Below are 19,271 nucleotides of genomic sequence, written 5' to 3'. Positions count from 1 at the left end.
TATTTATAGGCTGCTGGATAGATCAGATAAGCCCCAGGAAAAATAGCCGCAATCCAGTGCCCCTGCAGAAACGGGCGTTTCTGGGCGCCCGGAACCATGTTCTGGGCGACCAGAACATCCGGCCTGCACAAAATGGGCCCCTCGGACTCTCCGCCCGCGGTGTGCTGCGCCCGTAAACGGCACCGGCGGAACTCACCTACCGCCCTGCCACGCGTCGAAGCAAGCGATATTCACGAGGTGAAATTTCTGGACCCACTTCTGGGCGCCCGGAACATGGGATCCGAATTGGCTTCCAGTTTCAGTTAAAATCAACACTCGTTTCTGGGCGACCCTAACAATGTTCTGGGCGCCCGAATCTGGCAAAACTCCAGTTTTGCTTATTTGAGTGCGCCGAGTCCAATTCTGCATCCAATTCGTGCAGAATTGACTCCGACTCAGTCCGACACTCTCCAGAGATGTCGACCAGTCTATAATACTGAAGCCAATCCTATCCAAAGCTCAGGAACACTACATCCTCCCCCACTACAAAAAGTTTCGTCCGCGAAACTGTACACATACCTCAATCCAGGGCCTCAAACAGGTAGGGGTAGGACTCCTTCATCATCGCCTCCGGCTCCCAAGTCGCCTCCCGCTCCTCGTGATTACTCCACTGCACCTTTACAAAGGGTATGACCCGGTTGCGCAATTCCCTCGACTCACGAGCCAGAATCCGCACCGGTCGCTCCTCGTAGCTCAGGTCCTCGCCAATCTCAAGCGGAGTGAAGTCGATCACGTGGGAGGGGTCGAACACATATTTCCTCAAAGCCGAGACGTGGAACACATCATGAATGCCGGCTAGCCGTGGTGGTAGAGCAATCCTGTAAGCAACTGGCCCGACTCGCTCCAATACCTCGAAAGGGCCTACAAAACGTGGACTGAGCTTTCCACGTACACCAAATCGGCGAATCCCTCTGGACGGCGAGACTTTAAGAAAAACATGATCTCCCACCTGGAACTCCAAGTCTCGTCTCCGGGTATCAGCATAGCTCCTCTGTCGACTCTGGGCTGCTAATATGTGCCGTCGCGCCTCTTTTACCTTTTCCTCAGCCTCAATCAGAATCTCAGGCCCAAGCGTCCTCCTCTCACCCACATCACTCCAAAACAAAGGGGATCGACATCTGCGTCCATACAACGCCTCAAACGGAGCCATCTGGATGCTCGCTTGATAGCTGTTGTTGTACGCAAACTCAACCAGTCTCAAATGCCGATACCACCCTCCTCCAAAGTCCAAGACACATGCCCTCAGCATGTCCTCTAGAGTCTGAATGGTCCGCTCTGACTGACCATCTGTCTGTGGGTGAAATGCTGTGCTGAACTGCAACTGAGTGCCCAAGGCCGTCTGAAGACTCCTCCAGAAGTGCGATACGAACCTCGGGTCCCGGTCGGATACTATCGAAGTGGGCACGCCATGCAACCTCACTATCTCATCCAAGTACAACTGAGCGAGTCTCTCTCTGGACCAAGTGGTCTGCACTGGTAAGAAGTGAGCAGACTTGGTCAGTCTGTCCACTATCACCCAAATCGCATCAAAACCACCCTGTGCTCTCGGCAATCCGACGACAAAGTCCATCGTGATCTGCTCCCATTTCCACTCGGGCACTGGTAGACTCTGAAGCTTGCCAGCAGGTACCTGATGCTCGGCCTTTACCTGTTGACAAGTCAGACACTGAGCCACAAATCTACCAATGTCCCTCTTCATTCCATTCCACCAAAACTGAGCCTTTAAATCCTTATACATTTTGGTTCCACCGGGGTGAACCGTATAAGGTGAACAGTGAGCCTCTCTCAAGATGTCCTCTCGGATCTCTGAATCCATAGGTACACACAGTCGGTCCCTGTACCGCAGTACTCCCGAACTGTCCACAACAAAGCCCTCGGCCTGTCCCCTCTCAAGCTGCTCTCGAATCCTCGACAAGTGTGGATCCCCACTCTGTTTCTCTCGAATCCTATCTAACAGAGTGGGCTGCAAGATCATAGACATCAATCTCGCAGTAAATCCAGGGGACACTACCTCGAGTCCCAGCCGTCTCAGCTCCTCGAGTAACGGTCTCTGCCGAGTGATCAACATACTCAAGCTCTGCACTGCCTTCCTGCTCAACGCATCTGCCACCACATTCGCCTTGCCGGGATGATACTGGATACTGATGTCATAATCCTTCAGCAACTCCAACCACCGGCGCTGTCTCAAATTCAACTCCTTTTGGGTGAACAGATACTTGAGACTTTTATGATCAGTAAAAATCTCGCAGTGCTCGCCGTACAAGTAATGCCGCCAGAGCTTCAAAGCAAAAACCACCGCGGCAAGCTCCAAGTCATGCGTAGGGTAATTCTTCTCATAATCCTTTAACTGCCGTGAAGCATAAGCAATCACCCTACCATGCTGCATCAGCACGCAACCAAGTCCACTGTGCGATGCATCACTGTAGATCACAAATCCTTCGCCCATAACAGGAAGGGCAAGGATAGGAGCCGACATCAACCTCAATCTCAACTCGTCAAAGCTCCTCTGACAGTCGTCGCTCCAGACAAAACGAATCCCCTTCCGCGTCAAGCGCGTGAGGGGTGTGGAAAGCTTCGCAAAGCCTTCCACAAACCGACGGTAATATCCTGCCAGTCCCAGGAAGCTCCGTACCTCAGTAACCGTCGTCGGTCTAGGCCAATCTCGAATCGCCTCAATCTTCTTCGGGTCCACTGCTACGCCCTCAGCTGAAATCACGTGGCCCAAGAAAGCAACCTCCCGTAGCCAGAACTCGCACTTCTTTAACTTGGCATACAACTTCTTCTCGCGCAGAAGCTGTAGCACAATCCTCAAGTGCTCCTCATGCTCAGCATCACTCCGGGAGTAAATCAGGATATCGTCGATGAAGACTACCACAAACCTATCCAAGAACGGCTTGAACACTCTGTTCATCAAATCCATGAATGCGGCAGGGGCATTCGTCAATCCAAAAGGCATCACCGTGAACTCATAATGCCCGTACCGAGTCCGAAAAGCCGTCTTGGGAACATCCTCGGCCCTCACCCTCAGCTGGTGGTAACCTGACTGGAGATCAATCTTCGAAAAGACACAAGATCCTTGCAGCTGATCGAATAGATCATCAATGCGCGGCAGAGGATACTTGTTCTTGATGGTCACTTTATTCAGCTCCCGGTAATCCACACATAACCTGAGCGAACCATCCTTCTTCTTTACAAATAACACCGGCGCTCCCCAAGGCGACACACTGGGTCTCACAAACCCTCTATCCATCAGATCCTGAAGTTGCGCCTTTAGCTCTCTCAGCTCTGCCGGTGCCATCCTGTAAGGTACCTTTGAGATTGGTGCAGTTCCAGGAACTACATCAATCACAAACTCAATCTCCCTCTCCGGCGGCAATGTCGTCAACTCAGGGGGAAACACATCCGAAAACTCGCGGACTACTGGGATGTCCTCGAGTCTCGGCGCCGCCGTAGGTACCTCCACAACTGTCGCTAGGAAAGCGATACACCCACTGCTCAGCATCTGTCGAGCCCTCGCCGAAGATATCCAGGTGGCAAACAGCGTGCTCCTGCAGCCTCTGAAAGTAAACTCCTCCTGGCCTGGCTCGCGGAACGTCACCGTCCTCGCTCCACAGTCGATCGTAGCATAGTACCGCGCCAGCCAATCCATACCGAGCACTACGTCGAAGTCCTGCAGCTGCCCTAACACCAACAGGTCTGCGGGCATGATCCAAGAGTCTAACTGCACCGGACAGGACCAACAACACTCTGTAACCTGCAAGACATGGTCGGGGATCTGCACCTCTCGTGCCTGAGACAACGCTCCTAACTCTAGACCATGCAACAATGCAAATGCTCGGCTAACAAAGGAATGCGATGCACCGGTATCAAAAAGAGTGCGAACTCTAATGCCAGAAATCAAAGTGATACCTGCCACCACTCGGTCGGCTGCTGAAGAGTCCTCCACCTGAGCTGCATAGACCCTGCCACTCGGAGCCTGCTGTCGCCGCTCACTCGACCGCGGCACAGACGATCTGTCCTCCTGGCGGTAGCTCGGTGCTGCTCCGTAAGACTGCTGTGGTGCTGGTGGTGCCGAAGCTGATGACGGTGCTGGAGATGCTGCTCGGGGACAAGCTGCCCTCATGTGTCCCGGCTGACCACATCCGTAGCACCTGCCCTCTCTCTGCTCGCACTGCCGAGGCCAGTGTGGTCCCCCGCAGATCACACACTGTGGCGTCCTCTGAGTCTGCCCCTGCTGACGGGATCCCCTGGAACGCTGACGCCCCGAAGACCCACGACCCTGAGAACGTGATCGTGGAGGTCTCGGCGGACGTCTGCTGCTCGACTGCCCTCCGTCATCTGGAAAGGGGCGCTTCCTGTCCTGACCCTGCCCCACGGCCTGAGTCCTCTCCTGCAGCGACACCTCACCTCTCTCCACCCATAGGGCCTGCTCTATGGACGCATCCAGGGTCCTCGACCTCTGCGCCCGCACTAACCTGAAGATGTCCGGTCTCAGCCCCTGCTCGAACATGTATACTCTGTGCGCCTCGTCTCTGGCCGCAAATGGTACACAGTTCAGGAGTCGAGTAAACTCCCGAACGTACTCCTGCACTGGGCGATCTCCCTGCTGAAGCCTCCTCAAATCCTCCTCGAGCTTCTGCTTCACACTGTTGGGAAAGAACATCCCAAACAGCATTCCACAGAACTCGTCCCAACTCAGCTGCGCCGCCACTAGCCCCTGGTCTCGCCTCGTCCTCCGCCACCAGTCATGAGCATCACCTGCTAGACAGTGTACTCCCAGGGGTACCTGCTCCCCCTCTGGAACGAACAGATCCTCGAATAACTTCTCCATCGCACTGACCCATCCCTCAACAATCCAGGCCTCAGTGCCTCTGCCATCGAAGATCGGTGGATCAAATCGGCGAAAACGAGCTAACCTCTCCGTCCACCGCTCCTGCTCGGCCTCAGTCAACGGTACTGGCCCCCTAGCAGGCGCAACTGGCGCTACTGGAACTGCTGCCGATGGAGGAACTGCTGCAGCTGGTGCTGTCACTGGAGTAGTCGGGGGTGGAACTGGCGACTCTGGTGCCCTCGGTACAGAACTCGGTGGCTGAGCTATCCTCTCACACAACCTCTGCAATAGCTCCCCCTGCTGTCTCGTCACCTCAGTCAGGGCAGCCAACTGTGGACTCAGATCAGGGGGTACGCTAGTCTCAGGTCGCACACTCGGCTCCACAACAGGGGTGCACTTGCCTCCAGTCTGTCACCCTGCTCCTGCCGAGTACTCTGCTCCATCTGCTCAGATCTCTCAGAAGGCCCAGCATGATCCCGCGCCAACTGGGCGCGCTCCCGCAACGACGGTCGCCTCGGCGACGATACATAGCTGAAAGGAACAAATCGGGGTCAGATAAAACAAAACACTCTCGACCCAATCAAACGAAAGTCTAGAAGGCGGCCCCTGTTTCTCCTCAAAATTATGTCGTCTGCAGCCAACATAATTTCTCAGGCCAAAATAGAAACTCCTTCAGTCACTCACTCTACTCCAAGAGGAGTTAAAACAAATAATCATTGACTTTCGCAATAAAATTACGCCTCTCACGTCTTGCTTCCCTAAGGTTTGCCAAACTTAGGTTTTCTAGGTCCCCACGACCTACAGCAAAGCTCTGATACCAACTTAATCTGTCACGCCCCGGATTACACTTTCCCCGGGCACGCCGACAGATCCGCCGTATACAAAGAAATTTCCCCTGTATACGAAGCGATAGCTGTACCTGTAAATCAAACACTACTACGAACAGTAGTAGGGAGCTGCTAGAGAAAGCAGAAACTAAACCAACTGAGTTTTATATAAATAGTCCAAATCCAAAATACAAAGCTACTCGCACTGGCGAGTTAGGTCCACTATGTACATAAACTCGAAACAAAACATCTACCTGCAGTAGGGGCACCTCTAGCTCAGCACGTCGGGTAGGGCTCTAACTCGCGACGCCCTTGCCTCGATCTTGATCCGCGGAAGGCGCAGCAGCCGAAACCTGTGGCTCTGCAAAACAGGGGTAACAACTGGGCGTGAGAACTACTGTAAAAACAAGTAGTCCTCAGTGGGTACCGCCCAAAACAACATCGGTCCACCCACTAAGTCTACAGAAGGGAGCAAGAGTAGTCAGAAAAGCAGGAAATAAACTCTACCGCTATCGATCACTACACTATCATGCTCTACACTAACCAACTGTAGGAAATGTCCAATCTGACCCAATCCAATCGGGACTGTAAGCATACCCGTCCCCGGGACTGTGAATACACCCGTCCCTGCCCCGTTGCGACTATCGGGCTCTATCCACACTAACTGGTCCGTGGAGAGCAAGTCCAACTGGCATGAGCGACACCAACGCGAAAGCACAAAGCCTGACTCCGGAGTGGCACTCGTGGGCGCTACCCAACCGAGTATGCAGCGTATCTCTGTCGAGCTCAAACAGGCTCCAACTAGCCAAAGTCAAGTGAACAGGGTCAAAACAGGTCTACAAACCAAACCCACGTGCCCTCGGCACAATCTGTGACCAAAACAAGAATCTGGGTCCACCGCTAACCCGAACGGCACCCAACGACCCGAAACAGCCTAAACTCTGCTGAAAAATAAGCTCGGCACCCCAGCACGAGCGTAAATGCCTTCTAAACTACCCCAGATATCCATCGCACTGATACTGCAACGATACAATCGAATCACGGCTCCTAGAGCTAAATCTGGTAGTTTAAGCATATGACGGGTCAAAACGCAGGTTTTCTCCTAAGTCAAATTTCAAGTCCAACATGTATAATTTAAATATTCATTTCAGCATGCTTCTACATTCATATTACATTCAAGATGCTAATCGATGAATTAAAGCATGATATACAAAAATCGAACTATACACGTCGACTAAACATGCACTTAGGAGCGAAACCGATGATACACCCACCTCTAGTGCAATTCCTGGCAGCACGGAACTCCCTCGGCTGCGGCACAACCTGCTGGATCGACTGAAAATGTCCGAGTCTCAAAATCAAGCTATCTCCAAGCTATCAACATCAAAATCCACAATTCAGTCCAAATACACAGCAGCAGAGAAGAGAAGGGTTTCGACCAAGCTAACCTTCACCAAAATCCACAAGTAAGGACTTCGTGGATTCCTCTCGCAGTCCCGAAACCAACGAATCAAGTCTCGTCGAAATCCGTTGCTCCTACGTCGAGTACGAGCTGAAATACTAACAGTCGACGATGAAGTTCAGCAAAACAGCACTTAAGCTAAAATATCCCAATTCTAATGTCAAAACTCACCTAATGAACTCCAAATCAGGTGAAGAGGGTCCCAATTCCAGTACTGGGTGATGGGGAACGTGACTCAACTCCACAAAGCCCCTGCTTCCAAAGTTCACCCCAAAAAGAACTCAAAAACTTACAATTCTGTCCACAGCAACAGCAGCAGAGGAAAACCTGAGTTCGACTGAGTTAACCTTCACCAAATTCTGCGAATCATGGCTTCGTGGATTCCTCTAGAAGTCTAGAATCCAGCAAACCAAGTTTCGTCGAAATCCGACCTTCCTACGTCACGCACGAGCCAAAACACTGGAGGTCGACGCTGAAGAACTGCACAATCAGCACACCATCAAGCTGGATCAATGGAAATTTGATGCAATTTGAAGCAAATCCGAGGTTTGAGATGCCAAAAGGGGTTTCTCTGTGAAGAAAGGAGGAAAAGAGCTCACCAGGGACACTGCTCAGCTATTTATAGGGTGAAAAATAGGATCAAATGAACCTCAAGAACAAAGCTTGCAATCTGCTGTCCCTGCAGAAACGGGCATTTCCGGGCGCCCAAAACCATGTTCTGGGCGACCAGAACATCCCGACAGCACAAACCGGGCCCTTCGGACTCTCCGCCCACAGTGTGCTGCGCTCGTAAACGGCACCGGCGGAACTCACCTACCGCCCTGCCACGCGTCGAAGCAAGCGATATTCACGAGGTGAAATTTCCGGACCTACTTCTGGGCGCCCGGAACATGGGATCCGAATTGGCTTCCAGTTTCAGTTAAATTCAACACTCGTTTCTGGGCGACCCTAACAATGTTCTGGGCGCCCGAATCTGGCAAAACTTCAGTTTTGCTTATTTGAGTGCGCCGAGTCCAATTCTGTATCCAATTCGTGCAGAATTGACTCCGACTCAGTCCGACACTCTCCAGAGATGTCGACCAGTCTATAATACTGAAGCCAATCCTATCCAAAGCTCAGGAACACTACAGGTATATTTGAAAAGACTAAAATTAAAATTTTTTTTGTAACCCTAATTTAAGGGCAAATAAGAAAAGTCGGTGATAGTGGAAGTATATATTTGAAAGGGTAAAATAGTAATTTCATACAGATAACAGCTATTGCTAACAGTTCATTTATAGAATTTAACTCTAGAGGTATATTTGAAATAGGTTGGAACGTAAAAAAGATACTTTCAATATTAGCCTTCTAAGTGGGGTAAATCAAAAAGTCGAAAATTTTTCAGAGGTATATAAGCAATTGGTCCTTTTTTTAATTAGTAATTTTATATAAGGAAATTACATGAATTTTAGAAAGCCTAATTGTTAAAATTAAAACTCAATTAATCATATTTTAGATATTTCAAAAGATTTTAAATGTAAAATTAATCGCTCATGAGATTATAAATATTGCATTGAAGTTTGACATTTAAATCAAAGTAAAAATTTATAATTTTTTTTGAATTATGAACCATTTTAAATTAGCTATCCAAGTTTGCAAAATTTTATTTTTATTATCCAGCTTTTCTGTATATTAGATTTGAGTCAATCAATAATACTTTGACTTCAAAATTTGAATGCGTCGCTTAGCTTTATAGATTTAATTAGTGTATTTTATGCGATTTTCGTAACTAAATTTAGTAAAATAAAAAATTAACTTAAACTCCATCAATTTTTTTATTTTTTATTGTACAATTTATATCTAAATGAATAATATTATAAAATTAAAATTTATATTTAATACATTCAATCTAAACTATTTAAAAGTTAGATATAAATAATTATACATTTAAATTTTTTGTAATAAAAAATAAATTGGATTAAAAAAAACTCTAAATCCTCTTCTCTACATGTGAAGAGAGAGAAGGAAAATAAAAAAACTCCCACTGCCCCTGGATCTTATATAGATATAGATATCTATAATCTATAGATATATTAAATCATGAGCTCTACTGTGACCGACGTGTTGGCTTCTCAGCGCCTCCGTCTCTGCCTCTCGCGCCCCTTCGATCCCTTCAGTGGAGTTCCACCAAAGCCTCCTCCGGGCGAGCGTGAGCGCACGAGGAGCGCGGGTCGCGCGCATGTGGCAAAATGGGCGGGCATGGGCGCAAGCGGGCGCCGGCCGCGGGTCATGTGCAGTGGCAGCACGGGCGGGCACGGGAGCGCGAGGGGCGCAAGCGGGCCGCGCGCACATGGCAGAGTGGGCGGGCGCGGTACAGGCCAGCTGCTTGAGCGGGCGTGAGCGGCGATGGTCGCGACGAGACTCTCTCTCTCCCCCTTTCTCCTCTTCCCTCTCCCCCCCTCTCTTTTCCCTCTCTCTCCCTCTCCCTCTCTCCCTACAGGCAGACTCACGAGCGCGCGAGGCGGGTGCGGGCGCGCAGGGTGGGCGCGGCGTAGGTGGGAGGCTAGAGCGGGCGCCCCCCCTCTCTCTTTCTTTCTCTCTCCTTTCCCCACCAGCGGGCGCGCGAGCTGGCGCGGCATGGGTAAGCGGCTCGAGCGGCGCACCCCCCCCCCCCCTCACTCTCTCTCTCACTCTCACTTCTCTCTCGGTATAGCAATTTTTTCACTTGAACTTAAAAATTTAAAATGTAAAATTTTGAAATTTAAGTTTAAAAATTGTTCATTTCAAATCTAAATTGTTAAAATTAAATATTTAAAAATATAAATTTAAATTTAAAATATAAATTTGTTGAAGTTTAAAATTTAAATTTTAACATTTGAAATTGAAATTTCAATATTTGAAATTAAATATTGAATTTTTTTAATTCATTTATAATTTAATGTTTTAAAATACAATGAAATTGAAATTTAAAAGTTAAAATTTAAAATTTAAAAATTTTATATTTTATCTTAATTACTAAAACTAAATTTTAAAATATTCAAAATTTAGTATTTAAAATATTTAAATTCAATTTATAATTTAATATTTAAAATATTAAAATTTGAAATTTAAAATTTAAAACTTAAAATTTAAATTTTATATTTTATCTTAATGTCATGCCCTAGATTCATACGTTTTCTCGGGCACGCGAACAGACCTGCCGTATACGTAGGAGTTCTCCGTGTATACGAAGAGATAGTTATACCTGTAATCACATCATAGCCACAACCAGAAGTATAGAGCTGCTAAACTGAAGGAAATATATAATTAACATAAAGGGGTCCAGTACATATAAAAGTCTACAACCCAACTCACTCCAGCGAGTACAAAAACAACATAACATTATGTACACAGAAAGCCCCAAAAACTACCTCTGGATGGTCCTCCTGTAACACAACTACAAGACTAGTAGGGATCTAACTCGCGACTCCCTTCCCACGGTCCAAGTTAGCAACAGCAGCAGCCGCAGACGAAGACTCTACAAAAAGGTGTAAACAACTTGGTGTGAAAACTACTATAAAACAAGTAGTCCTCAGTGGGTATCGCCACCGACCTCAACGGCTCACCGACTAAATCTACTGAAATATGCACAAAGGATAGTAAGGAAAGCTGCTAAGAAATCTACAGTTACATGCCACTCTACTATTGCTAACCAATGCAAACTATCTGTAAATATAAATATGCATCTCACTCACCCAATCTCACTAGGGACTGTGATACACCCGTCCCGCCTGTCCAACTACACCGCACACCACCTCGTGGGCGGGCGGCAGAGAGTAATGTCCAAACCGAACTACTACGACATCAACGCAAAGCAACGTAACAAGACTCCGGAGCAGCACTCGTGGGCGCAACCCAACCGAGCATGCAAGCGTGTCTCTGTCAAGCTCAATCAGGCTCTCACAAACTATAGTCAAAGTAACAAGGTCAAACTGATCTAACTACAAAATTCACATGCCCTTGGCACAATCTAATGCAAGATATAGAAATCTGGATCCACCGTCAACCGCGACGGCACCCGACAGTATGAAACAGTCTACACTCTACTGTTGTCACGCCCCGGGCTGCACAGTCCCCCGGGCACGCCGACAAATCCGCCGTATACAAGAGAATTTCTCCGATATACGAAGCGTAGCTGAACCTGTATAAACATACAATACTACAAGCAGTAGTATAGAGCTGAAGTAAACTATAAACAAGCAGGTAGAAATAACAAACTTTATATACCTACATCAGCCACGGATACAAAAGAACACTACTCGCTCCAGCGAGTTCAACTGTATGTACAAAAGCGCCCGAACAAAAACTGTCACTACCTGCAGCGGGAGTCCTCTAGCACTGTACTCGAAGGGTAGGCTCTAACTCGCCACGCCTTTCCCGCGGTCCGCCTCAGAAGGAGCAGCAGCCGAAACAGAAGGCCCTGCAACATCGGTGGAAGAAAGAGGGCGTGAGAACTACTATAAAAGCAAGTAGTCCTCAGTGGGTGCCGCCCTAAACAACATCGGTCCACCCACTAAGTCTACAGGGTAAGCAAGATAGAAGAAAATGAAGCTGGAAACTCTCTACAGCTACAAGTCGCTATGCTATCATGCCCAGAACTAACACCTATAGACTCAAGTCAACCAGACCCAATCCGAAGGGGACTGTGAACGCACCCGTCCCTGGGACTGTGAACGCACCCGTCCCGTGCCCGGTTGTGACTGCACAGCTACCCCCACTCTAAACCTCAGTGGAGAGCAAGTCCAACCTGCACTACCCGACACCGACGCGAAAGCACAAAGCCTAACTCCGGAGTGGCACTCGGGGGAGCTACCCAGCCGAGTATGCAGCGTAGCTCTGTCGAGCTCAATCAGGCCCTAACCAGCCAAACCCAAGTAACCAAAACCGACTTTGGGGCCCACCGCCTGCCCCGACGGCGCCCGACACCCCGTAACAGTCTACACTCAGCTAGTATAAGCTCGGCGTCCCAGCACGAGCACAAACACAAGCTACACTATCCTGGGTATCCATCGCACAAAGCCCACGACGATACAATGCAACACGGCTCCTAGAGCTAAATCCGGCAGTGTATGTAAATGACGATCAATTCGGGGTTTTCTCCTAAGTCAAATCCAAGTCCAACAAGTATCAATTATCATCACTCACTAAGCATGCTCCCAATTCAGGTTTTTAATATACTAATCCATGAATTTGAGCTACCTCATTTAGTGTTCAACGAACAAAGCATACAAGTCGACTAATATGTACTTAGAGGCAAAAACCGATGAACCCACCTCTCAAGCAACTCCTGGCAGCGAAGAAAGTGGCCCGGATCCAAATTGATCCCTCGCTGGTCCGTCGAAGTCCCCGGTTCTCCTGCTGCGAAGAAGTAAACCCAATTACACTCAAAATCACGAAATCTGCCCAGAAAACAGCAGCGAAGAAAACATTAAATCCGACCAAGCTAACCTTATCCAAATTCAGCAAACAAGGGTTCTGAAGCTTCGTCTCGAAGTCACGAATCCAATGGCCCAGGTTTCGCTGAATTCCGACGCTCCTACGCAGAGAACGGGCCAGAATACGAAACGTCGACGCTGGAACCTGCGAAACAGCATCTCTGAAATCTGCTCGGCAAACAGCAGCCTAGTAAAACTAGGGTTCGACAGGGCAAACCTGCTCCAAAAATCGCGATCTTGGGCTCAGAATCTTCGTCTCGAAGTCGCGAATCTAGCACGCCAAATTTCGTCGCGTTTCGACACTCCTACACAGAGAACTAGGTAAAACACGGCGGGTCGATGCTGGAATCAGCAATCAGCACTTCAGAGTCTGCTCGGCAAACAGCAACTCAGTAAAAAGGGATTTCGACAGAGCAAACCTTCTCCAAATCGGGCGAGTAAGGATCCTATGGATTCGTCTCGAAGTCTCGGTTCCAACGAATCAAGTCGCGTCACGTTCCGATGCTCCTGCGCGGAATACGAGTCAAAACTCTGCGGGTCGACGCTGGAATCAGCAGCAGCAGCAGTGCAGTTCGAAAATCGTAGAAGTTTAAAGCCATAAAAGCGATCTCAAGGAGCCACTCACCTCGACAAACCCTCCCTGCGAGCAGCACCTCGTCGAAAACTCGCTCGATCCGCTCCGCGGCGCGTCGTCGACGAAGCTCGAGCTTCTCTTGAGCTCCTCCAACACTCTAGGTTGCTAAGGGAAGTAGAAGGAGAGGAAGAAGAAGCACAGCAGCAGCAGCATGAAGAAGCTCCCCTCTCTCTCTCCTCTCTGCTCCAAGGTAAGGGTTAAAGGGGGGTGATGTGACAAGATGGCCAAAAGTCAACTTGCACCCTGCTTCCACTTTGTACCGGTACAAACCCAGATTTGTACCGGTACAGCTCACTGAAAATCTGCTATTTCGCAGATCTTCAAGATACACGCTGCTCTCAAGTTCCCACAAGGCCCGTTTGGCGTCCACTTCGCGCCAACGCGACCCGGACTTGTCCCGACACTCTCCAGAGCTGTCGACAAGCCTCAGCTAAAATTTCTGGTCTCTACAACTGTAAAATGAGTTCGATATTCCAGCACGAGCGCAAACTCATCCTACACTAATCTGGATATCCACCACATCCTGACAACGGCGATACAAAAAAATCACAGCTCCTAGAGTTAAATCTGGTAACATTTTAGAAATGACACTGTAGGGTTCAATAATTTTCTCCTAAGTAAATTCCAAGTCCAACATATAAAACGAATCTAAAATTTAAAGCTCCAACTTAGATTTCATAAAAACTATGCAAATCGATAAATTGAGCTACTAACATGATACTACACATAAAATACACATGCTGACAAAAACTCGGCTTAGGAGGAGATCCGACGATTTTGGTAAACTTCAACCCACCTCGATAAGCTCGTCCAACCACGGCGAGAAGTCGAAAGGAGAGAATCCATGCGCTAGCCCGGCTTCCAACGGCGCAACCGCGACAGCCACGTGCTCGAACGGCCCTTCGGCGCAACGGCGAAAACCACCCGAGCTCGAGCTGCGACCTCCACCACGAGCGACGTCCAAAATTGGAGAAAGAGAGGGAGTAGAGCGAAAGTCCTCGTCTCAGAGCTTTCTGCACCTATATAAGGGCTGAGGATAAGGTTCAAGTTATCGACGCATCAAAAGACCAAACTACCCTTTACCTACTCAAAAATCCAGCTGGAGTGCCGGTACTCCGCTTGAATACCGGTACTCGGGCATTCAGCCCATAGCCTCCTGCACTGGGCACCGGTACTCACCCGATGCAGCATCGGTACTCGGGCTCGGTACCGGTACTCAGCATCAAATACGCACCAACCCGAGAGCATCCAATTCTGTACTTCACTGGGGTACCGGTACTCCTCTCCGGTATCGGTACTCAATACTGAAATCCTGTACTTTGCGGATTTCAGTGACAGAACTCCACTCTCGCGTCGCGTTAAGTCCGTTTTGCGTCCATTTCGCGCCACAACCAGTCCAACTTGTTTCGACTGTCTGCCGCGAACGAACCGACCCCGCCGTAGGTATTTCTAACACGAGTGGTCATTCATGGTACAGATTAAATTTATTTAAATTTTATTTTGAAATCAGGATTATAGGTTCATAGCTTCCAACAGACTCAAGAATCTACTGTTAATTACCCCACACTTTTAGTATTATGGAACCCTCGATTAAGAGACCAAATATAAATGCTGATGATAAAAGAGACAAAACAAGCAAATAAAATTTTATTAATATGATTTGCCGTGTACATGGATTAAGCAGGGGTATACCCCCACTGTACATGAATTTATAAGACTAGAATACTCAGTTTAGTGACTTGGTGATCGATTGGGATCAGATTTGATTATCCAGTTTAACAACTTGGAGGTCGAATTGAGTTTGATTTGATTACACAGTTTAACGACTTGGTGGTCAAATTGAATTTGATCCAGTTTAACGACTTGGTGGTCAAATTGAGTTTGATTCGATTGTTCAGTTTAACGACTTGATGGTTATTTGTTCAGTTTAACGACTTGATGGTCATTTGTTTCCGGCTTATGAGTCGATTAAGTTGACTTAGCCGGTTAAGTTGTATTTAGCTCAGTTTGAACCGTTGATTTGCTTCGGTTCGGATGGAGTTGTTTTACTTAATTTGAATCATCACGACTGGGTTTAAGTTGAATTGACTTGAAACCTTCGTGTTTGATTTGAGCTGGGCGACCTTAGGTTTGTTTGGTCGCTTTGGATTTGGTTTGGGTTGAACCGTTATGCTTTGGTTCGGAACCCATCAAGACTTGGTTTAAGTCGAACTTTTGTGACGTAGTTCAAGTCCCCTTTAATTTTGGGTTGGGTTGAGCCCTTATATTTTGGCTCAACTTTAACCTTCTTATATTTCAGTGTGGTTTGGATTGAACCCACATGGTTTGGTTCAAGATATGTTTGAGTTTGGTTAAAATTGAGCTCTTATATTCCGGCTCAACTGAAAACCTTTTGGGTTTGAGTTTGAGCTGAACCAGTTTCTAATTTAAGTCGAACTGACTTATAGCTTGGTTCGGTTTAGCTCGATCTTCATGTAGTTCGGTTTAGATTGGACCCACTTCGGTTTGAGCTGAATCCTTTATGGTCTGGTTCCGGTCTGATCTGCTTCGGTTCAAGTAGAACCCTTTGTGATTAGGATCGGATCGGACCCACGAAGACGGCGACCCGGTTTAATGAACCGAACTCGGGTCAAGCCTATTACTAAAACAGCGACCTGGTTTAATTAATCGAACTCGGGTCAAACCTATCATGAAGACGGTGACCCGGTTTAATTGAACCAAACTCGGGTCAAGCCTATCACGAAGACGGCGACCCGGTTTAATTAACCAGACTCGGGTCATCACGAAGACGGCGATCCGGGTCAATAAACCGGACTCGGGTCAAGCCAATCACGAAGACGGCGACCCGGTTTATGTCAAATTGGATCTAGCCTATTATGAAGACGGCGATCCAAATATTTATTTTATTATTTTATTTTATTTTATTTTTTATAGAGATTTGAGCGTGTCAAGCTTATGACGAAGACGGCCGCACAATCAAATCGGTTGGAGGTTCGTCGTCGCGTCATTCGCACGTTCATGTAGGACTTTCGTCGATGTTGAGGAGACGGACATTTAGTGAATACACACGCACGACATAGTAACGATCCAATGCCGGATTTGATCGGGTCAACCTATCACGAAGACGGTCGTGTTAATCAAACTGACAAATAAATCGCTACTATACGTTTGCACGTATACACCAATCCGCCGTCGTCGGAGAAGAAGAAGAAAGAGGCCATGAGGCCTCCTCGTGCATAATTGTTGTCATTGTCAAAGTCGTCATAGCGCCACCGCCGCCGCCGCCGTCGCCGTCGTTGTCGCCGTTGCTCTCTCTCTATATATATTTTTGCTTTCTTTTTTCTTTCTTTTTTCTCACTTTTTTTTTCTTTTTTCTTTTTCTTTTTTTTTTTTTTACTGTGAGAGGGAGGGGCCCACGCCTTCTCTCTTTGTTCGATCCAGAGAGAGGGAGGTGCGGCACCCCTCCTCTTGAGGCTCTCTCTCTCTCTCTCTCCTCTTTTTTTTTGTTTTGTTTTTTTTTTCTTTTTATTTATTTCTTCTTTTTTTTTTAATCTCCCCCTCCAAGAGAATTTTTTTTTTTGAACCTCATGGTCTATTTTATAGTGATATTAGGACCTATTCACTTTGAAAAATAATTCAAAAAAATTTAAAAATAAGGTAACCACATAATTTTATTTTCTTTCCTCTTTCATGGTTGGTCACCTAAGATAAGCATAATCATTCCCCATTCATTTTTTTACCTTCTATATTTTCAATTTGAAGTTAAATTTTAAAATTTTTTGATCCCAACAGTGACACATCTGGACACTCTCCAGATGTGCCGACAAGCCTTAGATGCTGATATCACCCAGGCCGCAAAACACTAGGGACATTATAGTTAATTACTAAAACTAAATTTAAAAATTTTACAATTTTAAATTTTAAATTGCAGTTTCTAAATTTTAAATTTTACATTTTATATTCAAATTTTAAATTTTAAGATTTAAAATATAAAATATAAAATATAAAATCTAATATTTGAAAACTAAAATTTTTAAATTTGATATTTGACATTTAAAAGTTAAAAATAATATTTAAAATTTAAGTCTGAAAGATATTCATTTGAAAATCATCAATTTTGAATTTTAAATTTGAATGATAATTTAAAATTCAACTATGAAATCAAAATTTAAATTTTGATTCGAAAATCAAACTGAGATTTTAGGCTGCGGATGTTAATTCGCCACGAAGTGCGGGCCCTAAACTAGTAAATATAATGAAAGCAGGGTTAAATCGAAGCCTCCCCGTATTTAGTGGGGGTGGGGAGCTTCGGTGGGGGCCCCTTTCTCTCTCTCTCTCTCTCTCTCTTATTTTTTTTCTTTTTTTTCCTCTCTCTCACTCTCTCTCTCTCTTACCTTTTTTTTATTTTTTCTCTCTCACTCTCTTTTTTTATTTTTTGCCTACAACAATTAATAAATTTTACCGCATATAACAATTCTATTTTTTAATAGTCAATATAATAAAATTAAGTTTTCATCTACTAAATATCAATATCTTTTCTTTTTGATATTTGTCTATATCAAATGTAAAATTTTATCGTATAGATCAACCATATTTTTAAATTGTCAAGATAACAAAATTAAAATTTCATCTAATTGGAAACCCAAAGAAGGCCTTTTTTTTTTTTCGGGTTGTGGGGCCCACAAGTTTTTTTTGGATTTTTTAGGTTACTTTCTTTTTTTATTTTTTCTCTCTCTCTCACTCTCTCTCTCTCTCTTATTTTTTTTTATTTTTTCTCTCTCAATATTTTTTTATTTTTTGCTCACATCAATTGTAAAATTTTATTGCATGGATCAATTCTTATTTTTAATAGTCAATATAACAAAATTAAATTTTTATCTACTAAAATATTTACATCTTTCTTTTTGATATTTATCTATATCAAGTGTAAAATTTTATCGTATAAATCATACAAAATTAAAATTTCATCTAATTGGGAACCCAAAGAAGACCTCTCTTTTTTTTGGGGGTGTGGGGCCCACAAGCTTTTTTAGAATTTTTTTAGGATTAATTGTATATAGTGCTGTCCAAACTTTTCACCATTTTTTATTTTGATTCCTAATTTTTTTTTTTTCAATTAAACTTTCAAACCTTTTAATTTTATCGCGATAAAATAGCAACCGTTAAAAAATATTTTAGAATTATCGAAATTATCATGCCATCGCCTATTTAATTTTTTTTTTCATGCCAATTTTGATCCCTAAATTTTGTATGCTTTTCACTTTAGTCACCAAAATATATATGAATTGGTAATCCNTATTTTTCATTATAATTTTTTTTTTTTTAAATTTTAAAAATTATATATATTAATTTACCGAAATATTTTCTACCTGTCGCAAAGCGTGGGTCCTATACTAGTAGTATATATAATATATCAGAAAAATAAAATTAAAATAATGAACATTTGAAAAGAGATATACAAAATGATAAATAACCTCAATTAATTGGTATTTAGTGCCGATAGTTTTTAAATATATCTATCCAACATGAATACTAGCTCGATAGAATTCAATTTTGAAAATATAAATATGGATAAGTTTTAGCCTTAATTACATCTCTACATATACGTCTAAAAATTTATGTTCTGTATCACAAGCCCACGACCATATATATAACTCAATTTTCTCACCGACCGTCTCTAGCACAAGTGGCAAAGGACTTGGTGGTTGGTACCCGAAATCCCAAGCTCGAATTCTAGTTGATTCACATTTGCAGCTAAGTTTATTTTAAAATGAAATAAACGAAACGGATAGTGTGCTACCTATCTCTCAAAAAAAGAAAAAAAAAAAAAAATTTTCTATCTCACGGTCACATTGCACGCACACTCCACACAATTGCCTTGGTGCACTTCCCCCTCAATTTTCAAGCGAAAAATTAGATTAAAAGTAAAAGAAATATATATATATATATATATATATATATATATATATATATATATATATATATAAAATGAAGCTGAGAGAGAGGATGAAATGCCGTAGAAAAA

The 19,271-nt window shown here is 45.1% G+C and overlaps 1 long non-coding RNA gene across 5 annotated transcripts; it reads right to left on the bottom strand.

Moving 5' to 3' along the window:
• On the bottom strand, positions 6,026–13,678 carry LOC109708190. 5 transcript variants are annotated; one of them, XR_002215683.1, is made up of 7 exons: positions 13,238–13,678; positions 13,032–13,119; positions 12,830–12,917; positions 12,626–12,757; positions 12,451–12,535; positions 11,494–11,597; positions 11,300–11,318 (listed from the first exon to the last, which is right to left on the bottom strand). It is a non-coding gene; the product is annotated as an uncharacterized LOC109708190 (long non-coding RNA). The 5 variants fall into 5 exon arrangements; XR_002215687.1 differs by lacking the exons at positions 11,300–11,318; positions 11,494–11,597 and adding an exon at positions 6,026–6,058; XR_002215685.1 differs by lacking the exon at positions 11,300–11,318 and having other exon boundaries at positions 11,382–11,597; positions 13,032–13,143.

This window comes from Ananas comosus, linkage group 1, assembly GCF_001540865.1.
Source record: "Ananas comosus cultivar F153 linkage group 1, ASM154086v1, whole genome shotgun sequence".
Lineage (NCBI taxonomy): Eukaryota > Viridiplantae > Streptophyta > Magnoliopsida > Poales > Bromeliaceae > Ananas > Ananas comosus.
Note: the sequence above shows the minus strand (reverse complement) of the source record. Positions and strands in the feature narration are given on the sequence as shown.